The 14413-nt window shown below is 44.1% G+C and overlaps 1 protein-coding gene across 1 annotated transcript in view; it reads left to right on the top strand.

The window, feature by feature from the left end:
* The window catches only part of TEC (tec protein tyrosine kinase), an 82662-nt gene that overhangs the window by 17255 nt on the left and 50994 nt on the right, over positions 1-14413 (top strand). The gene's annotated exons all lie outside the window — the stretch shown is intronic.

The following is a 14413-nucleotide window of genomic DNA, read 5'->3' as shown; positions in this document are numbered from 1 at the left end:
GGTACAAGTGGATTAAACTACTCTATCAGCTGCATTTACCGTGATTAGACTCCTGGAAGGCTGTCTCTTCTCCGACAACCACCAGATGTGCCTCCAAGAGGAGGGAATCCCACAACCTTGGTGCTACTACCAAAATGAATCACAGCCCCATACAAATCATGTCCTCATTAGATGACCTCAGCATATAGGCTTGCTCATGCCAGAGAAGCCAGTCCTTAAAGTATTTTAGCCCCAAACAATTTAGGTCTTTAAAGGTCAAAAACAGCACTTTGGATTGGGTCCAGAAATGAAATGGGAACCCAGGAAGCTCCATCCGAAACAGGCTGAATACCACTGCTTAGCTCTGCTGAATCTCCAACCAATAGCACCTCCATCTCATCTAGATTAAGTTTCAGTTTGTACACCCTCGTCAAATGCATCACCACATCGAGACATTGGTTTAGTTCTCCCTTATGGTGTAGCGGTTAAGTGCGCGGACTCTAATCTGGGAGAACTGGGTTTGATTCCTCATGCTTCCTCTTGCACCTACTGGATGATCTTGGGCAAGCCGTAGTTCTGATAAGAGCTGTTCTTGAAAAAAGAGCAGTTTCTGTCAGAGCTCTCTCAGCCCCACCTACCTCACAGGGTGTCTGTTGTGGGGAGGGGAAGGGAAAGGCGTTTGTAAGCCGCTCTGAGACTCCTTCGGGTAGTGAAGGGTAGGATATAAATCCAGTCTCCTCCTCTTCTTCCTCTCCTCCTTCTCCTCCTCCTCTTCTTCTTCCTCCTTTGGGTAGTGAAGGGTAGGATATAAATCCAGTCTCCTCCTCATCATCTTCTTCTTCTCCTTCTTCTTCCCCTTCTTCTTCCCCTTCTCGTTCTCCTCCTTCTCCTCCTCCTTCCTTCTCCTTTCTTCTTCTTCCATAATGTACACAAGATGTAGAGCTGGGTGTCAGGTTCACCCAGCATTGTTAGGTAGATATTAAATAAGAGACCAGATGGAGCTTTGTGGAACCTCACAGGGTTGGAGGAAGTGCAGCAATCTCCTAGTTACACCTTCTGGACTCCTTGAGCCTGCATCTTCCATGAGTAATCAGAATCAATGTATTGTGGTAGTTCTCAGTCCCAGTAAGGCAGTCCAGAAGAATACCATCGTCAATTATATCAAAAGCTGTGAAGAGGTCCAGGAGAACTAAAAAGGTTGTATGGCCCTGTCTGTTTTCCAGCCTGAGCCCTCAAGTTAATGAGAAATGCAGTCTCAGTACTGTAGCCAGGCTGAAAGCCAAACTGATAGGGATCCAGGTTGGCATAACGTATGACCCACCAAATCCTATGACCCACCAAAGCCAAACACCAGCAGTGCATGATGGTCCACCAGGGATCTTGAGAAACCTATCTGTGCTTCCTGTATGGGACCTGTAAAAATTGGTAGTCAAGCACCTGGCCGGTCACAGTACATAGCTAAAGGTTCTGTTGAGCTTCATAGGTCATTAGTTGCATAGGTCCTGTTTATAAGTGTCTGCTATCAAGAAAAATGAGTGTGTAGCAACACATGATTCTTTTGTTACAGCAGACCTTTTGTGTATTATGAACCGATTTTAAAATCTCCAAGAACATGTTAGAAGATAAAGTTAGTGGGAGTACTAGTTCCGTAGAGTCATCAAGCCACGAGACTGTGAGTCTGAATAACTAGTGGAATAATCAGCCTCTGTTAACTTAACTGGCCCGTAGCTAACATGGGGTCCACGGGGCCCGGCCCCCTAGTGTTTCTTCCGGGGGGCCCTCCTGGGCTGCCCCCAAAGTACTCCAACTTACCACCTGCACTCTGCTTTCATTTAATTAGCTGGTGGGCCCCCCAAGGCCCCCTCCCAAAGAATTCCCTAGCTACGGGGCTGGTTAACTATAGTATTCTCTTTTAAGAAATTATTCAAGTGCTCGAGGGGGAAAAGGTGGTGTAGTTTGCGAAGAACAATAACTGTTCACACAATAGGTGGGAGAGAATTTTTTTTACCCTCCTCCCAATGAAAAACACACTGGGTTGGATCCTATGACTCCCCTTCACCAAGGGCCAAACTAGACACGACAGCATCCTCGTGTCTGACACAGGGACACCGCTGTTTCAAAGCATATAATGGGTAGTTTAAAAATGCTGCAAGGACGGGGCAGGACAAGGCACACCCTTGCAGCTTTTTCAAGTACGTTTTCAGGTGCTGAAAAGGCGGTGCCCCCTCCCCCACAGCTATTTTGGCACTTGAAAAAGCACAAGGGGAGGGGGAACGAGTGCTTCACCCCACTGTGCTGTGCAGCATTTTTTTAAACTGTCCATTTAAATTTTTTCAATGGTGGTGGGTTCCCCATGTCAGACATGAGGGTGCTGACATTTCTCATTTGGCCGTAAGTCTTCCTCCAACAGAGACTTCCTTCATCAAAGTCCCATCAGAGGAAACCCTTTGCCATCAGAAAAAGTCATTCTCCATCTGAAGAAGCCTTTTCTCCCTTGAAGGAAGATTTAACGATAGAGAGTCATAGGATCCAACTTAGCTGAAGAGAGTTCACGGGATCCATCCCTCTGTTGATAGAAAGTTAGCACGTCAAAGAGAAGGCCAGGCTGATGTGCTATGTTTCCACGAGCAGGGAGTTGTTTTTAATTTCTTCTGCCTGCATGCTGACGTACTAGAATCTACAGAAGACCGTTTCCTTTTGTAGAACATTTTAACTGGCTGCAATCGAGTTCATTGATAAAAGCAACATGTTCAGCATAATGAAATACTAGTCTAGTTTCTTATATGATTGAAACTATAAACCAATTACTTTTTAAAACAGAGGTGGTCATAGCCTCATGGCACAAAGTGGAATACCTTGGACAATGCTGCTTTTGAATCTGAAGTTAAGCAGCTTCATCTTTCACAACAGCCCAGTTGCCTTGAGGTTAGCCATGGTCTATATCACAGAGCGGTGGCTCAAGTGGTTAAGACGCGGAACTGCAGGCTGTGGAAGGTCGGTAGTTCAGCAGTTCGAGACCCGCGTGCCGCATGACGGAGTGAGCTCCCGGCTCTGGTTCCAGCTCCTGCCAACCTAGCAGTTCGAAAGCAAGAAATTGCAAGTAGATAAACAGGTACCACTTCGGTGGGAAGGTAACAGCGCTCTGTGCGCCTTGGTGTTTAGTCATGCCGGCCACATGACCACGGAAACGTCTTCGGACAGCGCTGGCTCCTCGGCTTTGAAACGGAGATGAGCACCGCAACCCTAGAGTCGGATTCGACTGGCTTTTGAGCAAGGGAACCTTTACCTTTACTTTATATCACAGAGACCATTTGGGGTCATAATGTTAAAAGATGTAATGCATTAGCACCCCAAGATTTTCAGCATGTTCTGTTACCATTTTTTTTCATAAATATAACCCACCATGACCACTAACTGAACCTGTGTATAGTACACTGAAATTGGTCGGGTGTAAGGGGCCATAAGCATGCTTAGGTAGCTGTAGGCTGAATTGAGACCAAAGAGTTTAAATGAAGATCCATGGTGTTATTTTTATTTCTGCCAACATTTTTTTGTAAATACATGTTTGTATTTAGATACATACATGCATACATGTGTGTGTATATATGTATTACTTAAAAGAGAGAAAAACATTAAACTGGTGTTCAGATAGTGACTTTTTGACGGCACCTCAGAAAGTCAGAGCAGTATCCAAGAAGACTTATAATTTATTTTTTTTATTAAAATAAAATAGTGGATGCCAGATGAGAGAGATTGTTGCACAGCATTTCTTCCTGCTAAAAGCAGGTTAATGTGTTTTGACTTCCCCTTTTTGGTATCTCATAATAAATTAGAACATTTCCTTTGAATACATTTTTGCAACTTCCAGTTAATAAGGACAGTTGTTACTTAAGTGACATCTTGCTAGAAATACTTTAAGGCAGATTGTTGTACAAACTAGAAGTGGAAAAGGTAAGAAGCTTATAATGAATTGGAGGCTGGTAACTAACCGGCATGTTTTCGTTCATTACGTTTATTAAAGTTGCAGAATCAAACTCTTGCTGCAGAGTTGGGCTCTGGGTGTGCATTGTGGCAGAATTTTGTTAATATGCAGTGTTCACACAGGCTTGCACCTGGACAGGTCTAGGCGGCTTGCTCATTTGGATATTCATGCCACTTTTCTCCTCACGCAAAGCGGGCTTAGAACATCATTCTCCCTTCCAGTTTGCCCTCATAACACCAACCCTGTGAGGTAGGTGAGGCTGAGGGAGAGTGACTGGCCCAAGGTCAGCCTGGAAGCTTCCAGGGCAGAGTGGGGATTTGAACCTGGGTCTCTCAGAGCCGAGTCTGACACTTTTAAGCACCTGCTCCACATGGAAGGTGTTCAGCACCTTGGCTTCCAAACTGCAGCCATTGTTTTGGAGCATCCACATGAGGTCACCCTCTAACCATCCTCTTTCCACTCTTTCTCTGTACTTGGTACGTTGGCTCTGAAACTTAATTTAGTTCGCTCCTACTAGAAAGAACACAGTCTGGGTGCATTAGCAGCTGTCTGAATAGGAAGGCTGCCAATGTTAGAAAGGTGCCATTCAATGTTCCCTCTAAGCTGTGGAGTCCTGTGGGCAAAAATTCTACTTTGTGAACTACTGGCATTAAAGTTGTGAGCGAGCGATTTGGCTGCTGCATAAATCAGTTTGCTCTGGAGACATCCTTCCTGAGCAAAGACAAAAATGTGTGAGCCGGAGGCTAAAAAACTGTGAGCTAGCTCACACTAACTCAGCTTAGAGGGAAGGAACACTGGTGCCATTTCCCCCCCCCCACATGCCCCTAGAAAGCTTTTCCAGAATTATTTTAAAAAAAGGTAATTGTTGTTGTTCTATAGTGTAGTAACATTATAACAATCTGTTGCCACAGTCTATTGGTTACTCTGAATTTCCAGCTGTCGTTAAACTAAATAAGTTTCTAGCTTATTTTGTGGAGCCATCAGGGGAAAGGGAATTTTTCCTTATACCTCCACAGTGAAAAGAGCTAGAAAGAACCAGTTTGGTTAGGAGCGCGGACTCTAATCTGGGATAACTGGCTTTGATTCCCTATTCCTCCACATGCAGCTGCTGGTGTGACCTTGGGCCAGTTACAAGTTCTTCCAGAGCTGTTCTCTCATGAGCAATTCTTGAAAGAGCTCTCTCAGCCCCACCCACCTCACAGGGTGTCTGTTGTGAGGAGGGGAACGGAAAGAAGATTTGTAAACTGCTCTGAGGCTCCTTCAGGTAGTGAAAGGTGAGGTATAAATCCAGTCTTCTCCTCCTCCTCCTCTTCTTCCCTTTCTAAGAGAGAAAGAGGAGAATTTTGAGCAAATAGTTGTTCGGGGCAACAGATTGTCATAAACTTATTCTGCTGTATAACACAATAGGAATGTATAGCACCAGGGCTTTTTTTGTAGAAAAAACCCAGCAGGAACTCATTAGCATAATAGGCCACACCCAACAGCACAGCTCATTAGCATATTAGCCCACACCCCATGCCTTCCCTTGGCTTGCCTGGGCGCCGGGGAAGGCATCCTTTCAGCCTTGATCCTTTCAGCCCCCCCCCGGTCAACCCGCCTTGGAGTTGCCAGGGGGGTTTGCTCTCCAAGCCTTCCCTCTGTAGCTACGCACTCAGAGGTTTTGGCTGTAGTGGGCGTGGCCAACTCTGAAGCCAGCCGGAACTCCATTCCTGCGTGTTCCTGCCCCAAAATAGGCCTGTATAACACAATAGGAATGAAATTGTCATAAAGATATTCTGCCGTATAACACAATCTCTCCTTATATATAATTGAATAGTGGGTGCCAAAGTTCTAATTCTAAAATGCACTCCCTTAGTGTATGGCTGATGGCACTGCTCCTCAGCATATATCGCCACCAATCAGAAGGAAAAGCCCGGGTCCCGCCCACACCACAACTGCTGCGACAACCTGGTCTTTTGCATATGGAAGCTGATTGGACTTCACTCCATTCCACACCTCAAACTCCCCCCCCCCAAGGCAGTTGGAATGTCAGTTGCATATGGAACCTGCTGTATTCTGGTGCTGTGCAGGTCCCAGGTTCATGTTTTAAAAGCAGACTGACACTGTTTGCCCAAAGCCAGAGCACTCTCCCAGAGCCTCTTTCTAGCTCCCGTTGTATTTATTTCCACAACGGGCCTTATTTCTAGTAGCTGTATAACACAATAGGAACAAGCTCCCGGAGGAGATCAGGGCCCTGCGGGACCTTTTGCAGTTCCGCAGGGCCTTCAAAACGGAGCTTTTCCACCAGGCCTTCGACTAGGAGCCACTACCATCATTAGCAACAGCTGAAGCCTGGCCTATTACTGATAGCCTGTGCTCGCCGACTGAAATTGAGAACGGCCAACGATCTGATATCAAGTGAAATTACAAAATGTATGAGGTCATCTTTGATATCCTAAATCAACCGCTAGCACTTTATTGTAAGTTGATTTTAATGAATTGTGTATGAAGTATTCGAAGGACTGTTTTTAGATGTCTATATTTATTGTTATTGTGTTTTCATGATGTGAGCCGCCCTGAGCCTGCTATGGCGGGGAGGGCGGGGGAGACATTTAAATAAATAATAAATGCAGATTTTTAATTTTAATTTATTTATTTCCTTCATTTATATCCCACTGTTCTTCCCAGTGGAGACCCAAAAGTGGCATATAACATTCTCCTCCTCTCCAGTTTCTCATAGCAACCCTGTGAGGCAAGTCAGGCTGAGAGTGTGTGACTGGGCCAAGGTCACCCAGCAACCTCCCCTGGTATGGGTGGGGGTAGATTTGAACCTAAGACTCCCTAATTGTAATCTGACACTCAAATCACTATATGTAAAAGCCCTCTGGTGGCGCTGCAGGAGAAAAAGGCAGAGAGGAAAAAAAAAGGTTTCCCTTGCTCGAAAGCTAGTTGAATCCGACTCTAGGGTTGCGGTGCTCATCTCCGTCACCAAGCTGAAGAGCCAGCGCTGTCCGAAGACTTATCCGTGGTCATGTGGCCGGCATGACTAAACACCGAGGCACATGGAACGCCGTTACCTTCCCACCGAAGTGGTACCTATTTATCTACTTGCAGTTTCTTGCTTTCGAACTGCTAGGTTGGCAGGAGCTGGGGCCAGAGACAGGAGCTCACTCCATCATGCAGCACTAGGGTCTTGAACTGCCGAACTACAGGCCTTCCGGTCTGCAGCTCACCATCTTAACCTCTGAGCCACCGCAGCCCCTAGAGAAAAAATAGCAAGTGACAAAGAAAGTGTGCACAAAATTCCTGTGTGGTCATTCTGTTCTCTGTATTAATTCCTCTGTACTTACAGAGTGGATAGAGCCTTGCGCAACATACCTAAACTACATTTATGCTAGTTCAGTTACCCTGATCTGCTGCAAGAAATTCCAGGAACTGCAGAGAATAATGAAGTACTGAGAATTCCTTGGTAGAGGTTGACATATGAACCATGCTCATAAACGTGTGTCGGTAAAGAGTTGTCAAGTCGCAGCCGACTTATGGGGACCCCATAGGGTTTTCCAGGCAAGAGACATATAGAGGTGGCTTGCCATGGCCTGCCTCTGTGTAGTGACTCTGGACTTCCTTGGTGGTCCCCCATCCAGGTACTAACCAGGAGTGAACTTGCTTAGCTTCCGAGATCTGACAAGATTAGGCTAGACTGGGCCATTCAGGTCAGGGCATACATAAATACATTTCCTAAAATTCTTTGTGTAGGACCAATGGCAGTTAAACCAGTTTGTGTTTTAAGGTAAACATACCCCATGCCTCCCAGGAAGGAGATGTTTTGAATGTACACTTCTTTTGGGGTGGGGCAGAGTAAAGGGAAGTGTTTTTTAATTTAATATTTTTTTCCCCTAGCGGAAGGAGAGCCATGACTAATCTTAGAAGAGTGTAAGATGATTCGGTGTGTTCTTATTCCTTCAGAAAGAAAGATTTATTTTCAGAATAACCTGGGCCATACTTAACAGGTTCGATCACTCTTTCCTGAATCATACAAGAAACATAATCATTTCTAGGTCACAATCTATGGGAGGGGTTGTGGCTCAGGCTATACATTTTACATGCCGGAAGTCCAAGGTTCAGTTCTTGCTAATCTCTACGGTAATTAAAAGGTCTTGTTAGGGAAAACATTTCTCTGCCTGAGGAGCTAGAAAGCCATTGCCTGACCAAGCTAAAGGGACCAGTGTTCATACTGGATCCACAGTGATAGTTTTCTGTGTTCTTTCTGTTGTCACTCTGAATGTGGAGGCACCCCCCCTGCCATTTTCTCCACATCTTTGTAGACACAGGATCAGGAACTAAGAGCAAACGGGTGGCACCTCTCAGTTGGCCAGGTTTAGTCAACAGTCCTCCAGTTGCCGACCTGTTGTCTAAGCTCTGTTGGCTTTGTTGGAGCAAAACTGCATGTCTCGTGCTCATTAACTGCAACACTACAAGGGATCGAATTTGACATTGATCTAGGCCGGTTCGTGAACACAATTTCTCTGTAATGTATTGGTAGTGGATTTTTTTCTTTTCTGTATGTTTACATGCAGGTTTATCTACCCTCAGCATGGTTGAGATATTCCCCCCCACCCCCACCCCGTTGTAGTTCATAAAATATTTTTAGTGGGAGACAAAAGGACCAGGTTTCAAGGACCGGGACTGAAGACAAAATTGACTCATCCTATGACACAGATAAGGTTACTCAGTCTCCTGATGGTGTAGTTTCCCCATGTGGAAAATGAGAATCCTGATATGATCTCTTTTTAAAAAACAGGCTTTGAGATGTACAGATAAATATGGTTAGGCTCAGGCATGAAAAGCATACTTAGGTTAATGAAAGGCAGGGGTGGGTGGGTGAGGGGTATACTTGCTTCTCTTTCCTATCTGTAATCAGACCTGCAAATCCAGCTTGTGGTGAGCAAGCATACATACATTCTTTGCTGACCTTTCTCTCAATCTGAGGATTCTTAGTTGACTTCCACATTGTTTATTATTTTATTTTGTTTAAAACAGTTATTTGCCATCTTTCTCCCTTGTGGAACTCAAGGCGACTTACAATATAGATTGTTCAATGTGTGTTACACCCCTGGCTACCTCTGTGGCCCCATTCTCCAATCTGAGAGTTGTAAAAAAAGTGTGAGGTACCAGATCCCTATGTGTCGTGGTGTTCACTAGAATGCTGTTGAGGTAACCTTGTTGCAAATTTTGTACGAGAGGTACAAACATGATTAGTTTTTAGGCTATTTCTAGCAACCAGGAGATGGTGGAATATGTTTACGTGAGACAGTGCCATCTTAAGCAGTGATTTCAGTGGACTTAGAAGGGTGTGATTGTCTGCTCAGGATGTGCCATCCAAATTTCACCTTCCTATCTACTGTGGAAGTACCCTAACAATTTTGGCATCCATGCGGAAGCATCTTTTGTGTATTACGTTGCATTACGTTGGTAGCTTTGTGAAATTTCACTAGATATGTATATAGTTGTTCTGACTGCTGAAAGAAGGGTTGAGAGGCATAAATATATCCTAGCAGACAGAAGAGCTGAGTGCCTGAAACTCTCCCTTGACTTCAATGGTCTTCAGTCTCACAGCTTGACAGACTGGCTAAGCAAGGGTTGGTGGAGCCAAGAGAGTGTTCTCTGACAACTGGTGTTATGGAAATTTGGGAGGGATGGCAGTTTGAACCTCCCACAGCTATTGCAGGCGAGGTGAGCCATTCATTGCATTCTCAGTTTCCAAAGAATGTTTTTAATGAGCACTGTGGCCATATGAGAAGGAGATTTTTTTCCCATCAGTAAGCTATACTGATGAAATGCAGGTATCGAGACTGAACTTTCTTTTCACAGGTGAGCTTCGCTGGTGCAGGATTATTTGCTAAGAAGTTTTTTGTGTTTTTTTGGCAAAGTTTGAGATGAGCTCCTTTGGTGCCTTACAGTTGGATTGGAAACTGTGATAAAGGGGCAATGCCGATTTGACATAAGAAGTGCGATGCTGTGCCAGGTCAGTCACTCATTGGATCAATATTTTGTGGATGTCTGTTTGATATCTTTGGGAAGTTTAAGATGACGGTGGTTCCCATTCTCTCTTGTTAATTACCAGAGTTTGGTAGACAGAAGTGTACTGTTTCTGAATATGTGGGTTGTGTGTTAGGTTGTCACAGAAAGCAACTGCCAATACACCTGTCCTCCAGGAATACATACTAATTTTGGGGGGTTTTTTTGTATTTTTAAAATAAATGTTATTACCATTTTGTGTACAAATCAACATATCCAATAGGAAGGTCAAGATACAAACAAAGCTGTTACCAACCATAACTAACAATGTTACAAAACTGAGTAGTCATCAGTTATACAATAATATTTAACATTGCTAAGAGTTTCCCAGTCAAACTTGTCAAAATTGATTTTGTCTAGTAGAGGATACCAATCATGGAGTGGACTTCTTAAGTCACATTCTGTTTGGGTCTCCGAGTGAAATGTGTTAAAATTCTCTAACAGAAATAGGTCCCACACCTTATGTAACCAATTCTGTATACATGGGGGATTGGGGTCCTTCCAGCGTTTGGCTATAACTATTTTTGCCGCAGTAAGTAGAGTGCCGATCATTTTCATTGAGGAAAAAGTTGGTAAGTCAGAGGGCCATACATTTAACAACAGAAATGCTGGATCCTGTGGAATGTCATAGCCAGTTAGTTCCTTTATCTTCTGAATAACAAGAAGCCAAAATTTATTTATAACTGTACAGGTCCACCAGCAATGAATGTAGTTATATCTGCTAGTAGACATCAGTGTTCCCTTTAAGCTGAAGTTAGTGTTCGCTAGCTCACAGTTTTTTAGCCTCCGGCTCACACATTTTTGTCTTAGCTCAGGAAGGATGGGGCTCCAGAGGAAACTAATTTCTGAAGTAGCCAGATCGCTCGCTCACAACTTTAATGCCAGTAGCTCACAAAGTAGAACTTTTGCCCACAAGACCCCACAGCTTAGAGGGAGCATTGGTAGACAGCACATCATGTGGAAATGAGTTCCATAGCTTAAATATGGTGTATAGAGCTGCTACCTTTGTCTTAAATCTGTTGTTTCAGTAGATACTCCTGAGATTTTATGTTTTCCACAGTAGTTTATGGTTTTATAAATGATGTCCCTAAAAATCATGTATTATTTAAATCTTCTTACATGGTAGGGTACCCATTCCTCCTGATAATTTTAACAGACCATGGTGTAGTTGCTAAGAGCAGTGGACTCTAATCTGGAGAACCGGGTTTGATTCCCCACTCCTCCACGTGCAGCCTGCTGCGTGACCTTGGGCCAGACACAGTTCTCTCAAAACTCTCACAGCCTCACCTACGTCACAAGGTGCTGGTCGTGGGAAAGGAAGGGAAGGCGATAGTAAGCCACTTTGAGATTCCTTAAAGCAGAGAAAGCTGGGTATAAAAAACTTCTCTTCTTTTGTTGATCTTCTACTATTCTCTGACAACTGGTGTTATGGAAATTTGGGAGGGATGGCAGTTTGAACCTCCCGAAAGGCAGTCGGATTCGACTGCCTTTCGAGCAAGGGAACCTTTACCTTTAAACCTATGCCATTGGTTCTGGATGGGAGAAACACAAAGCAACGGCTAGGTGCATCATAAAAATATTATGATTTTTGTATTTCTTCCACGTCAACAAGCCATGATCCAAAAATCTTGCTTTGCCGAGCAGTTACAGTCAGTCAGAACTCATTAGTGCGCAGGGCTATAGGCAGCGGTGGGGCACCGAGGGTGGTGCCCCCTATTAAATCTGCAGTGCCCCCCAACAAGCCACAGCCCAGCCTGTAATGGGGAGAGGGGAGCGGCTGGTCTTTTCATCGGCCTCTCCTTCACAGCCAGTACTGGCGGTGGTTGCAGCAGCAATATTTCCCTCCTGGCCACTTCTGCTTCCTCCTCTTCCTCTGCCTTTCCTCTCCCCACCCCCAGGCACAGCTGGAATTCATCTGCTCCCTCCCCTGCCCTGCGGCATCCTGGGAGTTGAAGTTTTTTAGGCGCTAGTTCACATGCTGTTGGAGGAAGGCGAGCAAGCAAACCGGGGGGCGGGGGAGGCAACCTTTCTTTCCATGCCAGAGGAGAGTTCATTTTTGGAGCAGGGAAAAGGGGAGACTCCATCAGGTGGCATGGCTCAACAAAGAGGCTCGCAGGGCTGGAAAGACCAGGTCTCCCCAGGTGCTGTTGTGCCCCCCCTCCCACCTTATGGAATGGTCTTGCCTACATAGCGAGGAAGTCCCCTGCTTTTCCGCAAACTATGCAAAATGGCACAAAGGTTGGGTCCAGTGGCACCTTTAAGACCAACCAAGTTTAATTCTGCATATAAGCTTTTGTGTGCATACTTCTTCAGATACAGTGAAACAAGACAAGTGGATATCTTTAATTTAATTTAATTTACTTTAATTTAATTGGGGCTCCCTGAAAAATTCCTGGCTACAGGGCTGTCAGTGTGAGCATTTATTAGTTAGGATTTTTTATTCCAATGCCAATGGTTTTCAGGACTTCTAAACTGGCACCCACTTCTAAACTTATTCTATCTTTTGGGATTTGACGTACAATGCTTCAAGTGGCCAGCAATGCAAGCTTGGCAGGCAATGGGCATAGGTTATGCCTGTTGCCTTCTGTACTACTGGTGGCTGGTTATGAGCCAAGCCCCTGGCAATGAATGAGAGTTCAGGATGAAGGAGGGGAGGAGGGAGTTTGGCAGCTCTTCCCTCTCTTATTCTTTTCCCGCCACTCAAGAAGGGGGTCTGGAGCCTTCTCTTCCAGCCCAGGAGTTTGAGCTTTGGGATCCACAGTCAAGAGTGTCATAACTCACTTTTGCATCATGACCCACAGTTTGAGAACCACTGCAGTATGTGTTTTCTTGCTCATCAATGTTATTTTCTAGCAACTCTGTTGAAAGTACATGTAGATATAATAACCATTTGTGTTGGTCAGGTATTGGGTTAACACTGCTTTGGAGTCTGGTTCATACTGTTTCTTCTGCATGTTAAGTAGCCCACAGCCTCTCTCAACCTGCTGTGCATGCCAAAGATGGCATGAGGAATGTTACTGAAAACTGGTCTTTACACAGAAGGCACTAGTTTGAGTGATCATGGTGTCACCTATTCCAGCTACTGCTGAGCGCTGCAGGTTGTCTAGCCTAGACCACAGAACAAAGACTGAGCCCAGTGGCACCTTTAAGACCAACAAAGTTTTATTCTGGGTATAACATGCATGTGCATGCACATGCACACACACACACACGAAAGCTTATACCCAGAATAAAACTTTGTTGGTCTTAAAGGTGCTACTGGGACTCAATCTTTGTTCTGCTGCTTCAGACCTAGAGATGTAAAATTTCCGGAAATTTTGAAGCTTGGGGAAAAACCTGGTTTTTTTCCGGAAAAAAAACGGAAATTTTCAGAAAAATTGAAAAAAATGCTACATTAGCATTTCTTTTGTCTTTTCTAGATTGAAAGTCATTCTGTTACTTTAGGAACATAAAATATGACTATGGACATTTTTACTTGGCATGAAATTATCACAACTAGCATATTAAAAATATAGTGTATCCAAACAATTATTACAAACAGAATACCCACCCACATGCAAAAACAAAACTGAAACTTTTTTATTTTCTTCTGACAATCGCACCTCCTAAAGGAAGAAATGCATCTTGTTCTTGCATTGGAGAGTTCAGTTTGTAACCTAGGACTTGCTTGTCCTCAGTGCACAGAAATTACATCAATCTGATACTCTATATATATATAATGATTTGGAAAATATGATGAAAATAAAACGTTCCATAATCAATTTATTTTATTTTATTTTTTCAATTTTTCCAATTTTTCGGAAAAAAACAAAAAGGCTTCAGGAAAAAAATGGAAAAAAACTTTCCCCCCCGAATTTTTCCGGTTTTTTTCCGGGCCTTCACATCTCTATTCAGACCAACGTGGCTACCCACCTAAGCCTAGACCACAGCAACATTCCCTGTGAATCTGTGGGCATGCGTAACAAACAGGAGAAACCAACTATGTGAACCATTTCAGGGGCTTAAACCCTCTGATGCCATAAAATGTATGTGTCTTTGTCCTCGCATTCTTACCTCTGTCCTACATTTTTTTAAACAAGGGAGTTTGTAACTGATTTCATAAAAAGAAACAGGAAAGATTAGTTCCGATACAGCTGACTTTCTGTGTTTTGAAGAAAATACTTCTTGAAAGCAGAATGTGCGAAAAAGAGACACCTACTCACACAGATGTTGCTGTCTTTCTCAGGTTCTTTTTACAAAGGAGCTCCACTATGGCTTGTTGTACACAGTAGAATGAGGTGCGAGAAGACTGATAGCCTCTTGACTTCAATGGACTTTAGAAGAGCAAAGTGTGCTTAGGAGCACACCGCAAAGCGTCGGAATGTCCTGTTTTTCATATCAGTCAAGTTACAAGTG

This window comes from Gekko japonicus, unplaced genomic scaffold, assembly GCF_001447785.1.
Source record: "Gekko japonicus isolate JY-2015 unplaced genomic scaffold, Gekko_japonicus_V1.1 scaffold1332, whole genome shotgun sequence".
In the NCBI taxonomy this organism is placed as follows: Eukaryota; Metazoa; Chordata; class Lepidosauria; order Squamata; family Gekkonidae; genus Gekko; species Gekko japonicus.
Note: the sequence above shows the minus strand (reverse complement) of the source record. Positions and strands in the feature narration are given on the sequence as shown.